Here is a 12,921-nt window from a genome sequence, read left to right on the forward strand (position 1 = left end):
TGCTCATCAGTTAGAGGGCTCCCATCAACCCTGAGCAAGGACTCGCCAAGGCTTTGCTGCACGGCACAACAGTGGCTCTGGCCTGACCAGGCTCCTGCGAGCTCTGTTTCCCTGCGATGCTGCCATTTTGACCCCAGCCATCCTCCCTGTCTCAACAGCACCACTCCAAGCCCTTCTCCAAGCGCTGCTTCTCTCCCCTTCTTGCTCCTGTAGATGTTTATAAGATACCTGTAGCCCTGCGAGCGGCAGATGTTGTCCTCACAGCCATCGTGGGCATGAGAAGCTCCATCACCTGTCACCTAGAAGCAGCTGCCCACGTGCTGGACGTGCTCGTGACAGAGCCTGCCTCGCTGCTGGAGCACGTAAGCAGCCTGCAGCTGGCACAGTTGCGGCTTGAGGCCTCCGAGGGTCTTTTCCCTGGAGGTGCTGGGCTCCTGGGCACCGACAGCCCTTCAGGCCAGGAGGGAGCCGTGAGGAGGGAAGCAGGTCTCAGGGCAGCCGGAGCCATGGGAGCCATCGGGTAGCAGCCCACCCTCAGCCGTGTGCTCTGCAGGTGCCTCTCGCCTCCCTGGCCACTCACAGGTGGTGACCACCATGTCAGGGTGGCCTACACCCATGGCTGAGGCAGTTGCCTATGCTGCCCTGGTCCTGCATCCCCCTGCCTCGCTCAGCAGGCAAGGAAGTTGGAGCAAGGGCAGGGGCTGTAGCAGTCTGTGGTGCCCGTAGAGGAGCTGAGCCCAAAGAGGCTGCGGGACTTGGCCGTGGCCGGGCTTGCAGGCTGGGTGCTCCTTGTCCCTCTCCCAAGGGCCAAGACAGCCCCCGATCCTCACCACCCACACACACCCCGTGAGCTCAGGAAGGGTGTCAGGCAGGTGTTGGCAGCAAGAGTTCTCTCTGGGTGTTTTCTGCAGGCAACCAGGGCCCTGCACAAGATCCTCTGTCAGCCTATGTGTCCGCAAGAGGTGAAGGCATTTTTCCTGCAGCTCTTCCTGGTGCTGCTCTTCCAGATTGCCTTCACTGCAGAGTTCATGCCCCAGGGCGTTCATATCTTCTGGAGGGAATGCCAGCAGGATCTGTCCAGCTGCGGCAGCCCCGTAAGGTGCTTCAAGCCAGTCCCTCTAGTCCTCCCATGTACCTGAAGCCAAGGCCAGGCTGCAGTTCTGACCTGGGATTTGCATGCAGGTCTGCAGCACAGGCCATGCGAGAGCTGCTGCACTGTGCAGGCTGTGAGAGTCAAGTGCTGGGTTTTGAGAGAAAGGGTATCTGGGACCCGCTGCTCAGCGCAGAGACTCACCACAGGGGAGAGGGGTTGCTGGCCAGGTGAGACCCCTCTTTGCCTGGCTTTTGCTCACCATCTCTTCCCTGCAGATGGAGCGCCCCACACAATGCTCTTCCTGGTGGGTCAGAGGGGGTCCCCTGTTCAGCAAGAAAGAGGCTGCAGCCTCAACACTTGTGACTGGGCACTGCACCAGGAAACCCCAGTGAGAGCTGCCTGCTCCCCAGCAGCCATGTGGCCATGTGTAGCAGAGCACCTTTCACAGGCATGGTCCCCTCCCAAAGCCCTGGAGTGCCAGCCCCCACGCCTGTGCTGAGCCTCCAGGGAGCCCTGGGGCTCTGTCAGCTCACAGCCCCTCCAAGGGCAGACCCCCAGGACAGGCACAAGATGCACAGAGGAACTTGGGAACACGGGTGCTGGCACACATGCATCCAAAGAGGGCAGAAGACTGAAAATGGTGGACAGTCCTGACTGCAGGGTTACAAGGGTGTTTTTGCAGTCATCCAGCTAAATTAAGCGACTGATGGTCAGTGCTGTTTTTCTCTTGGTGAAGTGGGATGGGGAAAGAACAGCCCTCCACCAACAAACGCCAGTGGCTGCTAGAGCTCCATGGCAGCGCTAGCTTGGCCTGCTTTGCCCTGGCCTGTTGGCTCATGGCTAGCCTGGGCAGAGCAAAGCCAGCAGAAGTTTGCGTGCTCAGCTGCGAACCAACAGTGCTTCCTTGCCCGCACCAGGCAGATGAGGAAGAGCCCGAGTCCCCTGCGTTCCTGGCTCTTCCACCAGCTTGCGGCGCTGCTCAGCAGGGAGGAGCTGTTTTGGGGAGATCCCGGCATTTTCTTTCTGCATTGAGGTGGGCTTGATAGCAAGCAGTGTCCCTGCACGGTGCCCGTAAACGCTCTGCTCTCTTGTGCCTTTGGCTGTGGGGTGGGCTGCTGGGGCAGCGGATGCACTCCTCTAAGTGTGGCTTTGGCCCATTTCTTCCAGGGTAAGTGTCGCAACAAGTGGTGTCTTGAGCCTCCTTTGAGCCAGCTCTCCAGCTCTCTCCATGCACTTGTTCCTGCATGGGAGGAGAACCAGAGCTTGCAGCTGGTTCAGAGGCCAGGAGGAGCAGGAGAGCAATATGTGCAGTGTGCCGTGAGGCAGAGGCCTGGGAGCAGGGCTCGGTGTCTCTCCACAGTCAGGGCTGCCTCCCAATGGGGCTGTGCCTGGGCCTGGTGCCCTTGTGTTGTGCTGTCAGAGGGATCCAGCCCTGCACAGTGTGGGGAGTCCTGCAGGCTCTGCTGGGCTCTCCCTGCTGGGTGCGGTTCAGCTCCTGTTGCGCCCTGACCTTATTGGAGCAGAGGACCGTGCCCTGAAGCTCTTGCCAAGACACATCAGCATACAGTCCCTGGAGATGCACAGGCTGGTTCTCAGAGGCTGCCTCACACTCTCAGAGAGACCTGAGACAGTGAGCAGGGATCAGGCAGGCAAGGTGGTGTGGGCAGCCTGGAACTGGGCAGGAGGCTTGGGCATGCAGGGAATCCAGTGGGAGCTGCTGCCAGCTCCCCCCCCGCTGCCGCCTTCCTCTGACCCGAGTCCTTTGTGCCAGGCTCTTGGCTGTGCCGCACAGGGAGAAGGATGCTTAGGTGTGCCTGGAAGAGTTCCCACTGCCAGCGAGTGCTGTCTCTGCCAGGCAGAGCTCCCAGCCCAGCACTAGCAAGTCAGCTCCAAACAGCCTCCGTTGTGGGAGTGCTGTGCCCACAGGGAGGAATGGTCCTGCTGCGAGAGGGATGATGAGCCACATCCCAAGTGCAGACTAGTGCTGCCAGGTGCTTCTGGGTAAGGCAGCAATGCTTGGCCACCAAGGGGCTGCAGCGTGCTCAGGGCCGCCTTGGAGAGCTTTGTCTTGTGCAAGCTGTGGGTGCCGCAGAGCCCTGGCCCTGCACCCTGAACCACCAGAAGAAAGGAACCTGGCTGAGCAGGGGTTACTTGCGGCCCTGGGAGCTTTCCCCACTGAGATGGTTGCAGTAATTCCTGGGCCGGCTAGTTAGAAGCCGTGGGAAGGCTGGTGTTTCATCAGAGCCTTTTTGCCAGGGTGCTGTGTGTGTGCTTGACCACAAGGCAGTTGTGTCTTTCTTGCAGGCAGGGAAATGCAGAGGCTGCTGCCAGACATCATGCAGTGGCTGCAGGATGTTCCCAGGGACGTTAGTGTGAAAACCTTGGTGGTGCTGAGAAATGTCCTGTGCTCCATGGATGAGCAGAAGGCCAAGCACATGGCTGTGCAGCTGACTGAGGAGCTGCTGCCACGCTTTGATGACGTACGGAGGGATGGAGGGCCGAGGACCCTTCCGGTGTGCCCGTGGGTCTGTGTGCGTGGGCGCGGGTGCCCTGTGTTCCTCTCCATGGAAATCCAGATGTCCCCTCTGGAGGGAGAGGGAGGTAGAGCCCAGGAAGCTTGTCCTGCTGCTGCCAGAGAGCCCTCCATCTCCAGTGACCTCTCCTGCCGAGGTGAGGGAAGGTGGTGCCGGAAGAGGATGAGGTTTTGCAGTGGAAACCATGTGCTCATGCCCTGTTCCTGGAGCAATACTGAGATCTCCCCTCCCCTCCTTCCTCCTGCAGGAGGCCAGCTGTGTGCGAGAGCTCTCCATCCTCCTCTTTAAAGACCTCTTGGAGATTGTGGCATGCCACCACTGCAGGACCTGGGCTTCCAGGGGCTTCTTGTCTCCCTGCTCCATCCCTGCACATGCAGGCAGGCTGACGGGAGGCTCAGGTAGCCCTTCACACCCTCCAGGGCTGTTGCAGCCCAAGGACTGTGCTGGTCTCGGCCAGCACAGTGACGAGTGGTATACACTTAGGGCTTGCCGGGAGGCACGTGAAGACCTGGAGGGAGGAGAAGCTGCAGGACATCTGCAATGGTGAGCGTGTGCAGTGCTGCATCAGCTGTGGCTGGCAGGGAGGATGAAGGAGCCTGGGTAGAGAGCTCCAAATCCTCTTGTGCCGCAAACCAGGAGAGCTCGGTCTCCTCAGGGGGAGGCAATGGGGCATTTGGGGCATTCCAGACCAGCCATCTCCAGCTGATCCATGTGTCCCAGCTGCTCCCTGTTCACCATGGGAAGAGCTGGCTGGCGCTGACCCTGTCAGCAATGATCCTGATGCTCTCGTGCTGCCCGCTGGGGCACGCTGGCTGCTGCCTGGCATCTCCCCTGCCTACAGGACAGCAGCACTCCACAGGCACATCCTGCCCCATTACTGAAATCCCCGGGCACTCTTTGCTGTGCTTTCCACAAAGAAGCAGCCCTATTTCTTCAGCACATGTATGTGTCATTTCTTAAGGGAGACAAAAGCAAGGGGGACATGTATTTGGAGAAACTTTGGAATCCTGTGTCACTGAGAAATATATGCCATAGTCCTGCTGCTTTTCTGCAGAGGGAAAGCGTATGGTTTGGGGGCCCAGTCCTACAACGAGTTGTGCACCAGTTGGGGACCCAGTCCTACAACCAGAGGACAGTTAAAATCATAGAATCATAGAATCAGTGAGGTTGGAAGGGACCTCTGGAGATCATCTAGTCCAACCTCCTCACTCAGCAGGGTCACCTAGAGCATGGTAGGCAGGGTTGCGTCCGGGCAGGCCTTGAAGATCTGCAGAGAAGCAGACTCCACCACCTCTCTGGGCAACCTGTTCCAGTGCTCCATAACTCTCACAGGGAAGAAATTCCCCCTCACCTTCAGGCGGAACTTCCTGTGCTTCAATTTCTGCCCATTGCCTCTTGTCCCATCACACGGGGCAACTGAAAAGAGTTTGTGCTCGTCCCCTTGACATCCTCCCTTCAGGTACTTATACACATTGAGAAGATCTCCCCTCAGTCTTCTCTTCCCCAGGCTAAACAGGCCCAGCTCTCACAGCTGTTCCTCATAGGACAGATGCTCCAGCCCTCTGATCATCTTTGTAGCCCTACACTGGACTCTCTCCAGTAGCTCCATGTGTCTCCTGTACTGGGGAGCCCAGAACTGGACACACTACTCGAGATGAGGCCTCCCCAGGGCTGAGTAGAGGGGCAGGATCACCTCCCTTGACCTGCTGGCAACACTCTTCCTAATGCACCCCAGGAGACCATTGGCCTTCTTGGCCACAAGAGCACATTGCTGGCTCATGGTCTACCTGTCATCCACCAGCACTCCCAGGTTTTCTCTGCAGAGCTGCTCTCCAGAAGGTCAGCCCCCAGCTTGTACTGGTGCGTAGCGTTATTACTCCCTAGGTGCAGGACTCCGCATGGGCTGCCCTTAGCAGCGAAGACTGAAGCAAAGAAGGCATTCAGTAATTCTGCCTTCTCTGTATCCCTTGTCACCAAGGCCCCCGCCCCATTCGGTAGCGGGCCCACATTTTCCCTAGTCCTCCTCTTGCTGCTGATATATTTGAAGAAGCCCTTCCTGTTGTCCTTGACATCCCTTGCAAGACTGTAATCCAACTGGGCCTTAGTTCATCCTCTTGGGCCCCTGGAGTTGGACAGTAGAGTGCAGGGCGGGCTGCTCCTGCAGCTTGTCTACCTCCAGGGACTCCTTCTCCTCTGCAGGGTTTAACTCCATGGCCTGTGGGGCAGATGCAGCCATCCTAGATGGCTCTGCCCACCTTCCTCTTGGTCCACAGTGCTGCCTTTCCCCTTTCCCACAGCTGCTCTGCCTGGATCATGGCTGGAGCCCCTGTTGTGGGCAGGAGCAGGCAGCTTGATCCCATGCTCTCTCCCACTGCTGTCCACATTAACAGCTCTGGAACAGCAGTGCTGAGGTCACTGCTGACACGGGAGGGCCATGGAGATGGCACACCTGTCTTGGTCCTCCCCAACAGGGGCCCTTCCTGGTTGTGCCCCGTGGAGGGATTCTGGCAGCTGGAGGGTGACCCATGGGGAGGGAGCTGCAGGGCTCAGGGCTGCTCTCCTTGGCACCCTTCCTGTGGGCCATCGTGCTTACTCGAGGGAACAGCCATTCCAGAAGTCCTCCCAGCAACAGGGGGATGGGAGGATGGGAAAGCACAGTGCCTGCCTTGAAGGAGCTGGTAAGAGAAACCGCAAAGACAGCTTGTTTGGAGAGGTGGAAGAGCTGCCTGGCAGGGCCCGGCTTTCCTCAACATGAGCTGGTAGGAGAAGGGAAAGGAAAGCCTCCAAGCAGTGGTGGGAAGTGGTACCCCAAGTTCCCCCAAACCAGAAAAGCCCGTCTCTGGGAAGAGGGGAGTTTTGTAACACACCGGGACGATCCCATGGCATGGGAAGGGACAGGGCAGTTTGGCAGTCTATTCCTTCTCAGGATGGGAACCAGTGCCAGAACACCCTCCTGGGCCCCAGCATGGACATGCTGATTGCTGACAACCTCTGTGTTAAATATGCTCTGAGTGTGTGCTGAGGCAGAGGGAGACTCTGTGCCACGACCTCCCCCTGCTTGGAGTGGAGATGTTGGGGAAAATGTCACCTGCAGCTTACTGCAAAACTGCGGGGAAGGGAGCTCGCAAAGGGACCCAGTGGCAAAGGGGCATCCAAAAATCTTGGGGGATTGGGGTCAGGCAGGAGGGCTGCAGTGTGTAAGTGCCCCACAGGTGGGGGCACGCAGCCCCCAGTGTGTAACTGCCCTCCCCACACACAGCGGGAGCAGGGGCGCCAGGAGAGGTTCCCTTTCCCATGGACAGAACAGCTGACCTCTGCTCCCGTGACTAACAGGGCTCCTCACAGCCGAGCCAACTTGCCCTCATTTTCTAGAGTTTCGAACTCTGGCATAAGCCCAGCCTCAAAGGTCGGTAACCTGGACTGTTTAGCCAGCCCAACTGCCAGCCCAGTATGCCAGAACTGCTCTTCTGCTGCTCAGACCGCCAGAGAGAGGCATGTGGAAGGCAGACAGTATCTACTAGGGCGTGGGTATGCAAGAGATGATCCCCATTTCTGACTTTCTACCTTCAAGAGGCAGGCTCTGGATCTGCAGCCCTGGGAGAGTGAAAGCAGCACACTGTAATACGGGGTAAACACAGCCTGTAAATAATCTTCCTTGTGTTTGACCCAAACAGCAGCTAATAAATAAGTTTCACAGACAAAGTCGATAGGCCTGCAAAGGGCTAGGGGGTGTGAATTCTTTGACTTCCTCAAGCATTAACTGCTTTACTGACACCCTCCCCTCTTCCAGACCTTCAGTCTCACATCACCCTAAGGCCCAGAGTATGGCAGAAGGGCCATAGATGCCCTTCTCAGGTCCCCTGGGATCCCAAGAGCCACCCTTGCGTTCGTCATGTTGTCCCCTCATCTGCTCTTGCCTCTGGCCTTCAGCATCACTTAGAGCCATTCGTCCAAGGACTTCTTTTTCTTCTGCCTTTTCCTTTAATACATTCAGAGCCATTACTCGGGCCTCTGCTTGCGGTATGCCTCGTTCCATCCTTTCACGCCACAATTTGCCACAACATAAGGGGACTGCACCAGCGCATACACAATTCCCACATCAATTATCCTAATAAAACAGCCTTGAACGTCCTTTTAAGCAGATTTCCTAACATCCTGTCCATTACAGCACAGATACCAAACAAGGTATAAGCAAGGCTATGAGGAATTTGTTACACTAACTCCTTCTTGGGCGAGATTTCCATACAGGTTTGCAGTCCAAGCATCAAAGTTACAATGGGAATGAGACTTACCAAAAAGGGTCTGAGAATTTAAAACTCTTAAAATGTAGGCTTCCACCAAATGAGTTCCAGGATATACACGGCGCAAAACGTTACAAAAAGGGTTCTGCTCTGGATAATTTCTAAGCACCAACAGTTTTCCAGTTTGTGCCATGGACTAGTAGTCTTCATCCTTCACGCTCTGGTGACATAACAGTTCTTTCACAGGTTAGCCCCGGCCTGGTAATACACACCTAGGTGTAGAGCCCCTCAGGAAAGTGATCATTTTAGAAACAAAGAAAGTAGCAGGAAGTTCAGGTGGTAACAACTGGGTCAGCAAAGGCCCCTTGTGGGGCCGTAGATGATGCTTCTGTTGGCGCTTGGAGGAAGGAAGTTCACCTGGGCCAGGTAGCTCTCCGGTGGCAGCAGGAGTTGTCTGCGCTGGTCTGCCTGTGCTGTGATCTTTTTCCAGTGGGAAGTGCGGACCCAGCAGGACAGCCCTTACACTCGACCACAGTGTTGGGAAGCAACAGCACGGGATGAGGTCCTCTGCAGCACAGCTGGAGTGTGTGTTTCACTGCTGTCCCTTCATGCAGACCCAGTCTCCTGGTTCCAAGCAGTGACAGACCTCAGAGGTGGGCTCAGGTCAGCCTTCCCTCCCCGGTGTGAGGAAAAGACCTGGCATAGATCATTAATGCCTGACACCGATTCAGAAGGGTGTCAGCTGCCAACGGAAAGGCTGCCTGCACGGGAGTTAAGGGCATTGGGCAAGGCAGCCGCATGGGGCTGCCCGTCTAGGTCTTGGGAGGTGACAACCCATTTCCTGGTCATCGGATTTCTTAGAGGTTTTTACACGAGAGGTAACACATCCGGCCAGTTCAGGCCTCTCCTTCTGGCCATTTTGGTGATCAAATCAGAATTTTTCCTTTCTACAGCCCCACTGGAATGGCACGATAGGCACAGTGCAACTTGTGTTCTATTTGCAGCGTTGCACAAATTTTCTGTGTTACTTTTGCTAAAAATGGTCCCACTACTGCCATCTAATGCTAGGAGAATATCAAACCAAGGAATTTGTTCTAGATCAGGCAGCTCATACAGCACCCAGGCCACACCTGGCAGCGGGAGCTCATGCCAAGGCTGGCAGAGTGTTTCTGCCCCTGGGAGGGCTGCGGGCATCACGCTTGCCACTCTGGCCCCGGGGCCATGGGGCTGTGCTGCTGCCCCTCCCACCTCCCCTGACACCCTCCAGCACACAGTCGGAGCTGGCCAGACCCACCACCACCTGCCCGGCAGAATCAGTCTTGTCCTACCGCTCCCAGCTACTGAAAGCAGCAGCCTGTCAGGTCAAGCAGGCCAGACCAAAGGCCAGGCTGCTCAAGGTTACTACAGCAGTAACAAAATCCTTAAAGTCAGCCCTGCAAAGCCCATGACATGGGCCGCGTGCCAGCCCCAAGTGATCCCACCAATACCCAGCCCCCAGGGGAATCAAACAGGCAGCTGAGCTCAACTGCACTGGCAGAGCACACATTTATTCACGGGTTTCTCCGACTTTGCCTCTCTGGGGGGACTGGTGTTGCAGGTGGGTGCAGGCGGGGAGTCTTCTCTCCAGCTGCTGCCAAGACCTCCCCCAGACCTGTCTTGCTTCGCTCTAGCCTTGGACATCTGGCAAGTGGCTTGGATGAGCAGCTTGGCTTCTGGCATGAGCCAGATAAGCTCACACTCTGGTTCTCAACTGGAAGGCATCGCCTTGGCCTTGCCATCAAGGAGTTGCTTCTCCACTGCACACCAGGGCATTGAGCGTTGGCTTCTGCTACCATCTCCTGAGCTCTGTGAAAAAGCCAGAAGCACTCAAGATCTCCCCTTCTTCATACTTTCAGGATTAGCCTCCAAGTCTTACACTGTCTTAGCAGACTTCTCAACATAGACTACTGAGTTACCAAAGTTTAGGCCTTCTCAGGATTCGATCTTCAAAGCAATCCATATTACCTACTTATATGACCCTTCCGGGAACCTAGCCATCTGTACAAGAAGTCAGGGCTGTCTCCTTCCACACAAACTAAACTCACACTTAAGAGGCACTGCTACAATGAAAAGCCAAATGGATTATTTTTGCCTCACAGTCTCATGGACTGTTCTCCAGCCCTTTCCAAGTGCATTTCTATGTGTTGCTAGGTCGAGCACAACAGCTTCAGAAATGAACGCCCTCTTTTCCACCACCCAGACAGCAAGAGCAGGGGATTACAGAGCTGACAAAAAGCAGAGTCGTTCAAACAACACGAACTTCAAAAATACTCTGTAGAGGCAGGCATCTCGTCGTTTCTTCCAAGACAGTAAAGACAAATGAGAACAGTCCTCCAAACAGTCCTCCATCACAGCAGGGATCTCACTCTCTTCTTAAGCATGCTGCCTTATACTTGCATGTGTCCTGCTGACCAGACCTCAAGCAGGCATTTTGGACACAAAATGAGAGCTTAAAATAAGGTAATACTTCATTACTCACTAAAAACAAAACTCAACAAAAAATAAACTTACCTTGCCAGTTTCTTTGCTAGGTACTTTCTCATTTCCATATTCACCCGAGAGAGTTTTTCATACCGTTTCATTTCTCCCTGAGCAAATGCTACTTGCAGAGCACTGTCTTGCTGCGCATTTTGTAGTCTTGCCACTTCCGATTCGAGGTCGCCAATTCGCCGCTCCAGCTGGTTTCTCACGGCTGCGTTATTGGCGTTTATTTCCTCTAATCTGCCTTGAGTGGCTGCCTGTGTCTGAAGCAGAACATGTAACTTCAAGGAACAGAAAGGAAGAAACAATGCTGCCCCACAACCCCATTTCACATCCCCGGTTTGAAAAAAAGCCTTACTCAACCAGGGTATCCTGCCTGCTTCCTCACGACCAGCAACAATCAAGGCACAAACCTGAAACCACCCAACGCGTTTGCCTTGGTTCTCTATTTGTTTGGTTTTGCCCTTCCCTCAGGAGGGGAGGAACCTTAGGGAGTTGTTCTCTGAACACTCTGGTCCGGAGAATGACACAGCACGTCTGGTGCGTCTGGCCCCGCAGACTCTCAGCAGTAACAGCCAGGAGGGGACAAACACATCCCTTTGTGATTCAACCACCTCCTGGAGGGATAAACGGTCTGTCCCCCTCTCCATGCTTTGCCTTTCCCCTTGACTTCTCCTGCTACTCAATACAGAGGCCAAGGGGATCACGATGCCCACGAATGCCAACTCCTCACAATGCATCCTGAGGACAAAAAGGCAAAATGGCAATTCCCTCTGCAGACTGACAACCCAAAGCCTGCCTTGCACAGGCTTATAGAACTGAAGGATCAGCAGGTGCTCCTGGAAGGCAATCGAAGAGTACATCTTTTCCCATACATCCGTATAACACAACGAATTTTCACACAGCCAGTTTCAGCTCTACAGCTGCCATACAACAGCCCAGCCCTCTTCTCCCTCTGTCCCCCCACAAAAAGGCAACAAAAGAGAACTAGACACCTATAGCAAGATACCTAAAAGACAACAACAGCAATGGAATGTACTGTGGACTGCAGGCGCAAATGGTGAAGAAGTTTACCTGCAAAAAGTGACTGAGCTCTTCCACTTTTTGCCTTAACTCTTGTCGGGCTCTTTCTGCAGTCTCTCTTTGATACTGCTCTATTTTGCAGTGATCCACCATATTACGCTGCAAGCAGTGCTGGAGGCAGACCACTTCTCCTTGCAGCTCCTGATTTCTAGCTTCTCGCTGCAGAGAGTTTGTGGATTCCATCGCCAGCTGCTGGGACAGTTCAGCAACCTGTGCACAGGGGGAAAACAAGCACAGTTCATCAGAGAGTTCTAGAAAGCCTCCATTCGGTGGGGGGGAAAAAAAGCCATCCAGCCTATCAGTCAGGATTATAGCTCAGGCCCATGGACTTGGTACTTCAACCAAGCACAAGCCAGCCTGCTTCCTTAAAGGAAGTACATCTTTCCCACGAGTTCTGACAGGCTTGCTTCAGCTCCCATCCTTCCTCAAGTCTTCGGCAAGACTTCACAAACCACACCACAGCTCATGTGAACGGCACAGACTCCAAACTAGCAGTGTTTCAGCCACGTGCTTGGGCTGAAAAGCACAAGGGCTCTTCTTCAGTCAGGCTCCTCAGCCCTGAAAGCGGCTCCCTGAAGAGTACATCTGTCCCATGAGATCTGACAGGCTTGCTTCAGCTCCCATCCTTCCTCAAGTCTTCGGCAAGACTTCACAAACCATGCCACAGCTCACTGTAGTCCCACCCAAGAGCCTAAACCCAAGAGCTCTTGCTCACACTGTCTGTCTGAAGTGCGAGATCACCTCTTACTGCAACCCAGACCAGATGTTTGTGTGATATTGCTAGCTTTACACAGTTGACATACCTTGGCTTTCATCCTGCCCAAGTCCTCTTGCAAGTGCGCTCTTTCTGCCTTCAGGTCAATGCACACACCGGCAGAAACTCTCAGGGAAGTTTCCGACAGCCGCTGCTTCATGAGAGCCTCACTAAGTTCTCGCTGCAGCTGCCGGACCGTTCTCTAACAATGGATTGTTACCCAGGCACAAAGGAAAAGGTAAGAATGTGAAATCTGCATTTTTACTTCCATTCACCGGTTCACGTACTTAGGAGGGTTTTCAGAATGAGCTACAAAGGTTTGAAATCTTGTCCATCAGAAGACGGTCTCTCACAGCTGGGGACCTTCTTGAACCCCCAGAAACCCATATATAAAGTAGCCCCTGGACAACACTCAGACTCCTCGATTGCAGTAACACTTCATGCTGAAGGCATTCCTTCCCTTTAGGAACAGGAAAGAAATCTACTCTTTTCTTTGATCAGCACTCAGCAACTCCTCCTCGGTCACTCTTCTCTCCTCAGGCCTCCTCCCTCCTTTCCCACTCATCTCCACGCACCTTCCCCCTCCCTCCCCTCCTCTCTCTCTGCCCATCCTCACTATTTTCTGAAACATTCTCTCGCCTCCTTCTTGCAGCACTGCACTTCCTTCCTGCATCTCCATTCCTCCACTTTTCCCTA

The sequence above is a fragment of the Rhea pennata genome, unplaced genomic scaffold (assembly GCF_028389875.1).
Source record: "Rhea pennata isolate bPtePen1 unplaced genomic scaffold, bPtePen1.pri scaffold_31, whole genome shotgun sequence".
Lineage (NCBI taxonomy): Eukaryota > Metazoa > Chordata > Aves > Rheiformes > Rheidae > Rhea > Rhea pennata.